General features: G+C 38.9%; 1 non-coding gene across 1 annotated transcript; it reads left to right on the forward strand.

The window, feature by feature from the left end:
- Positions 1 to 2,039: 2,039 nt before the first annotated feature.
- Positions 2,040 to 2,147, forward strand: LOC148568138 (small nucleolar RNA R71). The gene has a single exon (XR_015882587.1). It is a non-coding gene; the product is annotated as a small nucleolar RNA R71 (small nucleolar RNA).
- The last annotated feature ends 11,369 nt before the right edge of the window (positions 2,148 to 13,516 follow it).

Consider the following 13,516-nt stretch of genomic DNA (forward strand, 5'->3'; position numbering starts at 1 on the left):
TGCACCAATTTAGGCATGCAAAATGCCCTTGCACACAACTCTGGGCGTTCAGCGCCAGGTTGGTGCCCATTTTGGGCGTTCAACGCCCATTTGCTGCCATTTCTGGCGTTGAACGCCAGAACCATGCTCTGTTCTGGCGTTTGAACGCCAGACAGATGCTCCTCCAGGGTGTGATTTTTCTTCTGCTGTTTTTGATTCCGTTTTTGAATTTTTTGTTTATTTTGTGACTCCACATGATCATGAACCTAGGAAAACATGAAAAACAATAAAATAAGAATTAGATAAACATTGGGTTGCCTCCCAACAAGCGCTTCTTTAATGTCAATAGCTTGACAGTGAGCTCTCATGGAGCCTCACAGATGTGCAGAGCTTTGTTGAGACTCTCCAACACCAAACTTAGAGTTTGGATATGGGAGTTCAACACCAAACTTAGAGTTTGGTTGTGGCCTCCCAACACCAAACTTAGAGTTTGACTGTGGGGGCTCTGGTTGACTCTGCTTTGAGAGAAGCTTTTCATGCTTCCTCTCCATGGTTGCAGAGGGAGATCCTTGAGTTTTGAATATAAGGGAGTTCTCATTCCATTGAAGGACTATTTCACCTCTGTCAACATCAATCACAGCTCTTGCTGTGGCCAGGAAAGGTCTTCCTAGGATGATAGATTCATCCTCTTCCTTTCCAGTATCCAGGACTATGAAATCAGCAGGGATGTAAAGGCCCTCAACCTTTACTAACACGTCCTCTACTTGTCCATAAGCCTATCTTCTTGAGCTGTCTGCCATCTCTAATGAGATTTTAGCAGCTTGCACCCCATAGATTCCCAGTTTCTCTATTACAGAGAGGGGCATGAGGTTTATTCCTGAACCAAGGTCACACAGAGCCTTAAAGATCATGGTGCCTATGGTACAGGATATTATGAACTTTCCAGGATCCTGTCTCTTCTGAGGCAATGTCAGTTGATCCAGATCACTTAGTTCATTGATGAACAAGGGAGGTTCAACTTCCCAAGCATCAATGCCAAATAATTTGGCATTCAGCTTCATGATTGCACCAAGAAACTTGGCAGTTTGCTCTTCAGTAACATCCTCATTCTTTTCAGAAGAGGAATACTCATCAGAGCTCATGAAGGGCATAAGGAGGTTCAATGGAATCTCTATGGTCTCTAGATGAGTCTCAGATTCCTTTGGTTCCTCAGAGGGAAGCTCCTTATTGATCACTGGATGCCCCAGGAGGTCTTCCTCCTTGGGATTCATGTCCTCTCCTCTCCTCACAGGTTCGGCCATGGCGCTTATGTCAATGGCCTTGCACTCTCCTTTTGGGTTCTCTTCTGTATTGCTTGGGAGAGTACTAGGAGGGATTTCAGTGATCCTTTTACTCAGCTGGCCCACTTGTGCTTCCAGATTTCTAATGGAAGACCTTTTTTCATTCATGAAACTTACAGTGGCCTTAGATAGATCAGAGACTAGATTTGCTAAATTAGAAGCATTTTGTTTAGAGTTCTCTGTCTGTTGCTGAGTTGATGATGGAAAAGGCTTGCTATTGCTAAACCTGTTTCTTCCACCATTGTTAAAGCCTTGTTGGGGCTTTTGATCCTTCCATGAGAAATTTGGATGATTTCTCCATGTTGAGTTATAGGTGTTTCCATAAGGTTCACCTAAATAATTTACCTCTGCTATTGCAGGGTTCTCAGGATCATAGGCTTCTTCTTCAAAAGATGCCTTTTGAGTACTGTTGGATGCAGCTTGCATTCCATGCAGACTCTGAGAGATCATATTGACTTGCTGAGTCAATATTTTATTCTGAGCCAATATGGCATTCAGAGTATCAACCTCAAGAACTCCCTTCTTCATAGGTGTCCCATTATTCACAGGATTCCTTTCAGAAGTATACATGAACTGGTTATTAGCAACCATGTCAATGAGTTCTTGAGCTTCTGCAGGCGTTTTCTTTAGGTGAATGGATCCACCTGCAGAAGTGTCCAATGACATCTTTGATAACTCAGATAAACCATCATAGAATATATCCAGGATGGTCCATTCTGAAAGCATGTCAGAAGGACACTTTTTGGTCAACTGTTTGTATCTTTCCCAAGCTTCATAGAGAGATTCACCTTCTTTCTGTCTGAAGGTTTGAACATCAGCTCTAAGCTTGCTCAGCTTTTGGGGAGGAAAGTACTTGGCTAAGAAAGCCGTGACCAGCTTATCCCAAGAGTTCAGGCTGTCTTTAGGTTGAGAATCCAACCATAATCTAGCTCTGTCTCTTACAGCAAAAGGGAAAAGCATGAGCCTGTAGACTTCAGGATCTATTCCATTAGTCTTAACAGTATCACATATCTGCAAGAATTCAGTTAAGAACTGAAAAGGATCTTCAGATGGAAGTCCATGAAACTTGCAGTTCTGCTGCATTAGAGAAACTAATTGAGGTTTCAGCTCAAAATTGTTTGCTCCAATGGCAGGAATGGAGATGCTTCTTCCATGTAAATTGGAATTAGGTGCAGTAAAGTCACCAAGCATCCTCCTTTCATTATTATTATTTTCGCCTGCCATCTCCTCTGCCTGTTTGAAAATTTCTGAAAGGTTATCTCTGGATTGTTGTATTTTAGCTTCTCTAAATTTTCTCTTCAGAGCTCTTTCAGGTTCTGGATCTGCTTCCACAAGAATGTTCTTATCCTTGCTCCTGCTCATATGACAAGGAAGAATGGCCAGAAAAATGATAATAATAATAGAGATCCTTTATACCACAGTTTAGGGATCCCTTTGTGAGTGGAAGAAGAGGGGAAGATAAAGAATGTAATATAATGGAAGAAACACAACTGTGAGGATTGGAATGTGAGATTAGATGTTAGGATATGAATGAATAAATAGAATGAGATGGGGGAGGAATAATTTTCGAAAATTATTTTGAAAAAGAGTTAGTGATTTTTGAAAATGGTTTTTGAAAAATTGTTAGTAATTTTCGAAAATTAAGTTTTTTTTTTTTTAAAATTAAAATAATTAATAAATTAAAAAGAAATTTTGAAAAAGGGGAGAGATATTTTCGAAAATTAGAGAGAGAGAGAGTTAGTTAGGTAGTTTTGAAAAAGTTAAGAAACAAACAAAAAGTTAGTTAGTTAGTTGAAACAACTTTTGAAAAGATAGGAAGTTAGAGAAGATATTTTGAAATCAAATTTTGAAAAAGATAAGATAAGAAGATATTTTTGAAAAGATATGATTGAAATTAGTTTTGAAAAAGATTTGATTTTTAAAATCACAATTAATGACTTGATTCACAAGAAATCATAAGATATGATTCTAGAACTTAAAGTTTGAATCTTTCTTAACAAGCAAGTAACAAACTTCAAATTTTTGAATCAAAACATTAATTGATTAGTTATTTTCGAAAATTTTATATAAAAATAAGAAAAAGATTTTTAAAAATATTTTTTTGAAATTTTTCGAAAATAACTAATAATTTTGAAAAAGATTTTGAAAAAGATAAGAATTTCAAATTGAAAATTTGATTTGACTCATGAGAAACAATTTGATTTTTAAAATTTTTGAAAAAGTCAACTCAAACTTTCGAATTTGATGAGAGAAAAAGGGAAAGATATTTTTTTGATTTTTTGAATTTTTATGAAAACATGAAAAATATGCAATGCATGAGATTTTTTAGATCAAAACATGTGATACATGCAAGAATGCTATGAATGTCAAGATGAACACCAAGAACACTTTGAATGTCATGATGAACATCAAGAACATATTTTTGAAAAATTTTTAATGCAAAGAAAACATACAAGACACCAAACTTAGAATTCTTTAATGCTTACGCACTAAGAATTCAAGAATGCATATGATAAACATGAAAAGACACAAAACAAAAAATCATCAAGATCAAACAAGAAGACTTACCAAGAACAACTTGAAGATCATGAAGAACACCATGAATGCATGAAATTTTCGAAAAATGCAAGATGCATATGCTATTGACACCAAACTTATAACAAGACTCAAGTCTCAAACAAGAAACAGAAAATATTTTTGATTTTTATGATTTTCTAATTTTTTTGGATTTTTATTTTATATTTTTCGAAAATTAAAGGAAAAATATGGATTCTAAAATTTTTAATATGAATTCCAGGAATCTTACCATGTTAGTCTTAAAGCTCCAATCAAAGGGTCTGGCATGGCTTAACAGCCAGCCAAGCTTTAACATATAATTACATGGGCTGGAGTGATTAGTTGAATACCAATCCCAAAGTAGTTTGGGTATGGCTTTACAGCCAGATATGATTCAACATATTTCATGAAACACTAGAATTCATTCTTAAAAATTTTGAAGCCATAGAATAATTTATTTTTGAAAACATTATTTTTAGTAAAAAATTTTTAGTACATAGTTGAAAACATTTTTTTTTTTCGAAAATTTATTTGAAGAAAAACGAAAACAAAGAAAAAAAAAATTTTTTTTTTTTTTTTTGAAAAAGTTTTTGAAAAAATTTTTGAAAATAAAATAAAGAGAAAATTACCTAATCTGAGCAACAAGATGAACCGTCAGTTGTCCAAACTCGAACAATCCCCGGCAACGGCACCAAAAACTTGGTGGACGAAATTGTGATCCTCAAAGTTAGTCTCTTTGTATTTGTATGAAATCAAAAATACCCCAAAGAGATCATGGTGTGATGAATTGGGATCTTAATAATCCCTGGTAATGGCACGTGTGATCACAACTCCATTCAACTAACCAGCAAGTGCACTGGGTCGTCCAAGTAATACCTTACGTGAGTAAGGGTCGAATCCCACGGAGATTGTTGGTATGAAGCAAGCTATGGTCACCTTGCAAATCTCAGTCAGGCGAATTTAAACATGATATTTTATTAGATTAAAATAAACAATAAAAGGGATAGAGATACTTATGTAGATTCATTGGCAGGGATTTCAGATAAGCGAATGGAGATGCTTTTCGTTCCTCTGAACCTCTGCTTTCCTGCTATCTTCATCCAATCAGTCTTACTCCTTTCCATGGCTGGCTGTATGCAAGGGCATCACCGTTGTCAGTGGCTACATCCCCTCCTCTCAGTGAATCATATGCTCACGCACCCTGTCACGGCACGGCTATTCATCTGTCGGTTCTCGATCATGCTGGAATAGGATTCACCCTCCTTTTGCGTCTGTCACTAACGCCCAGCACTCGCGAGTTTGAAGCTCGTCACAGTCATTCAATCATTGAATCCTACTCGGAATACCACAGACAAGGTTTAGACTTTCCGGATTCTCTTGAATGCCGCCATCATTCTAGCTTACGCCACGAAGATTCCGACTAAGAGATCTAAGAGATACTCATTCAATTCTAATGTAGAACGGAAGTGGTTGTCAGGCACGCGTTCATAAGGGAGAAGGATGATGAGCGTCACACATAATCATCACCTTCATCACGTTCTTGGGTGCGAATGGATATCTTAGAAGAGAAATAAGAAGAATTGAATAGAAAACAGTAGTACTTTGCATTAATCTTTGAGGAACAGCAGAGCTCCACACCTTAATCTATGGAGTGTAGAAACTCTACCGTATGAAATTACATAAGTGAAGGTCCAGGCATGGCCGAGATGGCCAGCCCCTCTGATCTAAGAACCAGACATCCAAAGATGCCTAATACATTAGTAAGAGGTCCTATTTATAATAAACTAGCTACTAGGGTTTACATGAGTAAGTATTTGATGTATAAATCCACTTCCGGGGCCCACTTGGTGTGTGTTTGGGCTGAGCTTAAGTGTAGCACGTGCAGAGGCCATTTGTGGAGTTGAACGCCAGTTTCTGTGCCAGTTTGGGCGTTCAACTCTGGTTTTGGATCCTTTTCTGGCGCTGGACGCCAGATTTGGGCAGAAGGCTGGCGTTGAACGCCAGTTTACGTCGTCAATTCTTGGCCAAAGTATGGACTATTATATATTTCTGGAAAGCCCTGGATGTCTACTTTCCAACGCAATTCAAAGCGCGCCATTTCGAGTTCTGTAGCTCCAGAAAATTCACTTTGAGTGCAGGGAGGTCAGAATCCAACAGCATCAGCAATCCTTTTTCAACTTCTGAATCTGATTTTTGCTCAAGTCCCTCAATTTCAGCCAAAAAATACCTGAAATCACAGAAAAACACACAAACTCATAGTAAAGTCCAGAAATGTGAATTTAATACAAAATCTATTAAAAACATCCCTAAAAGTAACTAGATCCTACTAAAAACATACTAAAAACAATGTCAAAAAGCGTATAAATTATCCGCTCATCAATCAGTATCAGCGCAAGTCACGCGACCGCGTTCCCCACGCGACCACGTTGATTGCACCTCACAACTTTCCTGATTTGCCACTTATCTTATCTTTTTCTCCTCCAATCCTATTTTCTCTTTTCCCTCCTTATTTCTTCCTTCCTCGCTTCTTCTTTCCTCCTTCTTCCTTCTTTCTCACTTTTTCCACCCTCACTCTCTCTCTCCCCCCATTAACAAGGTTTTCTTTTTTCTTCTTCTCCCCTTACTTTTCTATTTTTCTTCTTATTTTTATATGTTATCTTCTTTTCTTTTCTTTCTCCTTTCATTATTCAAATTTTCTTCCTTTTTACTTGGTGTTAGAAATTTATTTGAGTCATTATTTCTCATTATATGCTTGTGGATTGTTCTAAATTTGTTTGGCAATTATGTATTACTTTTTAAAGGGTTGCTTGAATGTTCAATTTAATACTTTCCATACATTATTTCACCATGCATGCTATGTGTTTGTGAAAAAAGCCCATATGGCATTTTACACTTTTCTACGTTATTCTATCCTACTATTAAATGCCCGTTTTTCACAAAAACCCTTTTATATTTTATTCGTCATAAATAATTGTCAACACAAACGTGATGATTTGTTACGAGTGATGCTTGATCTATGCTACTCATGCCTTTGCCAGCATGCCAATAAACACCTTGCATTCACTTGTCATCATATGCACTAACTATTTTCCATTGATGACTTTTCACATGTAGTCATGACCATGTGTTAACATCTTTTACCTTTTACTGTGCATTCATAACCACCCTTTTCCATTCTCTTCCTTGCTCTATCTCTTTGAATTTAATTTACTTTCTCTGCCCTTTTTCAGAATGGCCACCAAAAAAGGAAAAGAGAAAGCTACTCCCAAATCAACAGCAAGAAGAGGAATAAAAAGAGCATTAGTGGCAGAACCCTCTTCAACTACGGTTAAACCCTCAACAAAGAGACTTAAGAGGATTATAAAGGTTGATGATAAAGAAAAAGCCTTCCCAGCAAAGGACACTGCACGATTTCCCAATCGCTACTGTGAGCAGATGTTCCCCATCCAGGCAGAAAGGAGCTACAACAACGAATACCTTCTTCTCCTCCCAAACCATATTGCTACCTTTGTTAAGCCGCAAATTGCACAAAGACAATGGGGTTTCCTACAGAGACAGCCGAGGCAGGTCAATCTTTCTTGGGTAGTCGAGTTCTACTCCAACTTCCACCAGCCAACCCTGCAGTCTGTCTTTGTCCGTCAGAAGCAAGTCCCCATTACAGAAGAGGCCATTCAAAAAGCTTTAGGTCTTCCCCCTATTCCAGAAGGTTTGGACGCCTTTCAAGAATCCGCACTCAAGCGCCAGATGTACCAATTTGACTGGGACGCCGTTCTCAGAGTTATCGCACAACCTGGCAGCCGATGGGTCTACGGATACCATCGTACCCGCCCTAAGGGAATTTCGGCTTCAGCACTTACCTTGGAGGCTCGCGTATGGGCACAAATCATGTCTCATTACGTCTTTCCGAGCACTCGCGAGTCCTCCTTCACTGTGGACATGGCCGTTCTACTATGGTGCATCCTTATAGACCAGCCTCTGAACCTACCAAGACACATCCGGAATACCGTGGGACACGTATAAATCGCGGGCAACTTACCTTTTCTCGCCTTGGTCTCAGATCTCGTCTCAGCAGCCGGAGTCTCCTTCAGAGCCGGGGACACCAAAGCCATACTTCCACAGGATGATCAATATGTCCCTAATGGGAAATATATCAGACCCTCAGCAGCCACTACAAGCCAGCCCACTTAACCGGCTCAGGACATTCCTCCTTCCGTACCACAAGCACCTACCACAGACCAACTGCTCCATCAGATACTCGAAAGGTTGGATCGGCAGGAACACAAAGCTAAGATGAGAGAGCGTCGTAACAAGCGCCGATTCACATACCTCAAGGAGCTGATTATGGGAAAATTCAAGGATTTAGACACCCCGGACTCCACTTTCTTTACTAGCACAGGGAGCCATGATGGTCCCGACTGTGGAGATACTGCTACCAGGCCACCCCTATTCCTGACAGATGGCACCGAGGACGGTGCAAAGCCTTAAGTGTGGGGAGGTCAGTCAGTACCTGACTTCCGGAGGTAATTTCTCTTCCCTAAACACCAATAAATTAGGATATTTAATTAGTTTTTCTTTTATAGAATAGAATAAATTGCATAGCAATAGATTAGTTGCATGCATGTTCCACTTGATTAAAAAGACAATAAGTTTCTTCTAAGACTCTATTTTTGGAACAAAATTTCACTAATTTTAATTAAATTTTTATGTTAAATTTGCTTGAAGTTGTATTTGGAACTTGATTTTTGAGCTAAAGAACACACAACCTGTGAGATTTGAGCCTTTATGCATGGTTACATTATTTAACCATAATTATTTTATTCCTGTTTGTTTACTTCTCTATGATTGTAATCTATATTTTGTTTCATCCTATATGTCCAATATTTATTATATTTATATGTTTGCATATGATTGAGGCCATTAATTGTTTAGCTCACTTATCCAAATTAAACGTACCCTTTCAATTACCTTTGTTAGCCACTTTGAGGCTTTAAATCCCATTTGTTCTATATTTTACCACATTACTAGTCTTAAGCGGAAAAACAATTATATATCCCAAACTGAATCTTTGGTTAGCTTAAGATAGAATTGTGTGTGCTAATTAAGTATGGGAAATTGTGGGAACAAAAGATAATAAGGGAATGTGTCATGATAATATAATGGGAATTTGGATACCTACTCATGTGAAACTATAAGAATTAAAAATCTATGTGCATTGATAAGCTATGTTTATTTTTATGCTTATATTAAAAAAAATAAAAAATATTCAATAAATAAATAAGGGGACAAAATTACCCCAACGTTAAGTTAGGAATTCAAGGTCAATGCATGTATGATAAAATTAAAATAAAAGTTGATACATGAGTATGGAATGTGAAAGAGAAATTCTGGGTAGCTAGGTATAAATTCTAAAGTTATATAGAATATATACATAGGTTATGTTAAAGCTTGGGTTAATTAAAGATTCAGTTTATAAGCTTACTTAGCCATATATGTATCCTTACCATTACCTTGGCCCCATTACAACCTTGAAATGACCTCATGATGTCTGCATTGGTATATTAAATGTTGTTGATTGATTAGGAGAAGAACAAAAATTAGAAAGCATGATTAGAGAAGGATAGAGTGATTGCCTATACACTAAAGAGATTAGAGCGTATATACATCATCAGTGAGGGTTCAATGCTTAAAACTCTATGTTTCCTGCTTTCATGAGCTGCCTTCTTGCATTTTTATCTGTTCTTACTGCATGAGAATTGAATTAGTGAAATTTGATTTGTAATTGTTTTGAAGAGCTTATTTACTATTGATCAAGTAGACAAAAATCATACAGTTGCATTCATATATATAGGTTGCATTGCATTGCATGAGTTTTACATGTTCCTACTCATTTATTTTATCTCCTTCAACTAAGCATAAGGACATGCTAATGTTTAAGTGTGGGGAGGTTGATAAACCAGTTAGTCCTCCCCAAGGGCGAATCTGAAACGTCATGTAAGGAAGAAACAAGCTCTTGTTCTACTGATTCGGTTGATTTACGTGCAGGTGACATGGCAGCACCTAGGAGAGTTACTATCCAGGAGGCTGGAGTCCCTGATTTTACAATGCAACCGTTTCAAGCGCATCACCCAGCGGTAGCTACAGATTTTGAAATAAAGACTGCACTACTCAACTTGATGCCTAAGTTTCATGGCTTATCTGCTCAAGAGCCTATCAAGCACCTTAGGGATTTCCAAGCAGCCTATTCTACTGTCAGGCGTGATGGTGCAGATGAAACTTCTATTTTGTTAAAAGCCTTCCCATTCTCTCTTGAGGGAAAGGCGAGAGAGTGGTACTACACTCAACCCGCAGTAACTGTTTCTGACTGGGATACGCTTAGAAGAGAATTTTTGGAAAAATTCTTTCCAACTAAAGTCACTGATAAACTGAGGAAAGACATTTCCATGATTGTTCAGGACGAATCCAAGACTCTCTACGAATACTGGGAGCACTTCAACAATCTCCTGGAAGCATGCCCCCACCATATGATTGACAAGATAGTGTTGCTCGGCTACGTCACACAGGGCATGAGGCCTCAAGATAAGACCACTTTGGAAAGTGCTAGCAATGGGTCTATGAAAAAGTACAAGACCACTGATAAGGCATGGCAATTGATCAGCGACTTAGCTAAATCTACTCGGAATCATAGGCAGAAACAAAGCCGGTCAAAAGTTGTTGCAGAGGTCTCTTCTAGCAGAGAGACTACTGCTCTAACTCAGAGTATATGTGAAATGACCAACTTACTGAAGCAGATGCAGTTGAGTCAACAACAAGCGCAGCAAAGCCAACAGTTATTCCCACAAAGAGTGTGCGGAATCTGTGCTGATTATAGCCATTATACTGATGAATGTCCGTAGCTCCAGCAGGAAGACAACACTGTGGCAGCCACTCATAACTTCTATGACCTCCCCAATCAATGATACAATCAAGGTGGCAGCTACAACCATGGATGGCAGGATAATTCCAACCAAGGTTGGAGAGATAATTCTAACCAGAGTTGGAGGGACAACAATAACAGAAGAGGCAGAGACAAACAAGGAAATCAGAGGTGGAATAATAACAATAACAGGCAGCAGAACCAGAACCAGCCTTACAGAGCACCTCACCTGAGGCAATCCCAAGGAGCACAGCACAACCAACAACAAGTTCCACAGATCACTCAATCTAATTCCTCTCCGAGTGACGAGGTGATTCAATCCATTGCGCAAGGACAAAGGAATATGGAAAGTTCACTTATCGGTCTAACATCCGCTATACAAGCTCTCATCTCTCAGCTAGGATCATCCAATACTTCAAATACTCAACATGCAAGCTCCAGTGGAATTCCTTCTCAACCCTTACCCAATCCAAAGGGTGGCATCAATGCCATCTCCCTAAGGTCTGGAACCACACTGCAAGAGAGGAATCAGGAGGAGCCAATCCCATCAGAACACGCCTCAGCTGAAGAGGTGGTGGAAGTAGAGGATGCTGAAGAGGAAGAGGACATACAAGACATGGTTGAAGAAGAAGAAGCTCAACCACAGAAGGAAGCACCAAAGGATGCAGACCCTGCAGAAAATGCCATTCCTATTCCATTTCCACAAATTGCAAGGAAGCCCAGGAAGCAGATGGAACTTGATCCCAAAATGGTAGAAATATTCAAAGAGGTTGAGGTAACTATTCTCCTTTTTGATGTTATTCAGCAGGTACCTAAATACGCAAAGTTTCTAAAAGATTTATGTATACATAAAGACAAAATTAATGAATTAGAAACTATTCCTTTAGGTAGTTCTATATCTGCTTTAATGGGAGGTATACCTGAAAAGTGTAGTGATCCAGGTCCATGTATGGTTAATTGTACTATTGGTGGTGTGATATTTTCTGACTGCATGTGTGATTTAGGAGCGTGTGTTAGTATAATACTTTTGTCTATATATGATACTTTGAGGCTCCCTCCCTTAAAAAGGTCGGCAGCTCGTTTTGTGTTAGCAGATAAAAGCATTATTACAGTGGTTGAAATTGCTGAAGATGTATTAGTGAGCATTAAGGGGCTCACATTTCCCATTGACTTCTATATCCTGGAAATGCCCCCTAATGACTCAGGAAGGCCATCATCAATCCTGCTTGGAAGACCATTCCTGAAAACTTCAAAGTTCAAGCTGGACGCATTTTCCGGAACTTATTCTTTTGAAATAGATGGCAGAATAGTGAAGTTCAGTTTAAATGGAGCTGTGAAGCACCCTCCAGATGATCTTTCTATCTCCCAGTGTGACATCATAGATGAAACCGTGGCTGAAGTTCACCAGGAAGAATTAGAAGAGAAGTACACAGGACAAGGTCCAAGTGTGGGAACATTTTCAGAGGACAATGAGGGCACTTTGCCATTATCACCAGCTCCGGATGATCCAGAGCCTGGCCATGAGCAGAAATTAGAATTAAAGCCCCTCCCTCCACACCTCAAGTATGCTTACCTTGAGGACAAGCAGAAGTTTCCAGTTATTATTGCAAGGGAACTCACTTCCCAACAAGAAGAATAGCTACTCAGTGTGCTGAGGAAACACAAGAAAGCAATTGGATGGAGCCTAGCGGATATAGTAGGCATCAACCCTCAAGTTTGTGAGCACAGAATATTCCTAGAAGAGGGAGAAAAGCATGTCCGTCAACCTCAGAGAATACTGAATCCCACCATCTTAGAAGTTGTCAAGAAAGAAGTGACCAGGCTACTTGAAGTAGATATCATTTACCCCATCTCAGATAGCGAATGGGTCAGTCCAGTACAAGTGGTGCCCAAGAAGTCTAGAATCACAACAGTAAGAAAAGAGCATGGAGAGCTTCTGACAACTAGAGTGCAGAATTCATGGAGAGTTTTCATTGACTATAGGCATCTCAACCAAGCCACTCGCACGGATCATTACCCCTTGCCATTCATTGATCAGATGCTTGATCGCCTGTCAAGTAAATCCCATTATTGCTTTTTAGATGGTTATACAGGCTATTTTCAAATCCATATATCTCCTGAAGATCAGGAAAAGACTACTTTTACATGTCCTTTTGGCACTTATGCTTATAAGAGAATGCCCTTTGGCTTGTGCAATGCACCAGCTACTTTCTAAAAGTGCATGATAAGTCTTTTCTCTGACCTTATTGAGAACTGTATGGTGGTTTTTATGGATGATTTTAGCATTTATGGTGATTCATTTAGCCGTTTCTTGGATAGTTTATCTAGAGTATTAGATAGATGTGTCAGTACAAACCTTGTATTGAATTTTGAAAAATGTCACTTTATGGTAAAACAAGGGATTGTACTAGGACATGTTGTGTCTAATATTGGCATTTCTATAGATCCAGCAAAGGTGGATGTTATTTCTAGTTTACCTTACCCCTCCTCTATGAGGGAAGTTCGTTCGTTCCTTGGCCATGCAGGTTTTTACCGGAGATTTATTAAGGACTTCAGAAAGGTAGCACTACCCTTATCTAGACTATTGCAGAAAGATATTGAGTTCGAGTTCAGTGAGTATGGCAAACAAGCGTTTGATAAGCTGAAGACCGCCCTGACTCAAGCTCCAATTGTGAGAGGACCAGACTGGAGCCAGCCATTTGAAATCATGTGCGATGCTTCCAACTAT

Source organism: Arachis ipaensis, chromosome B4, assembly GCF_059453495.1.
Source record: "Arachis ipaensis isolate K30076 ecotype BB chromosome B4, ASM5945349v1, whole genome shotgun sequence".
NCBI lineage: Eukaryota > Viridiplantae > Streptophyta > Magnoliopsida > Fabales > Fabaceae > Arachis > Arachis ipaensis.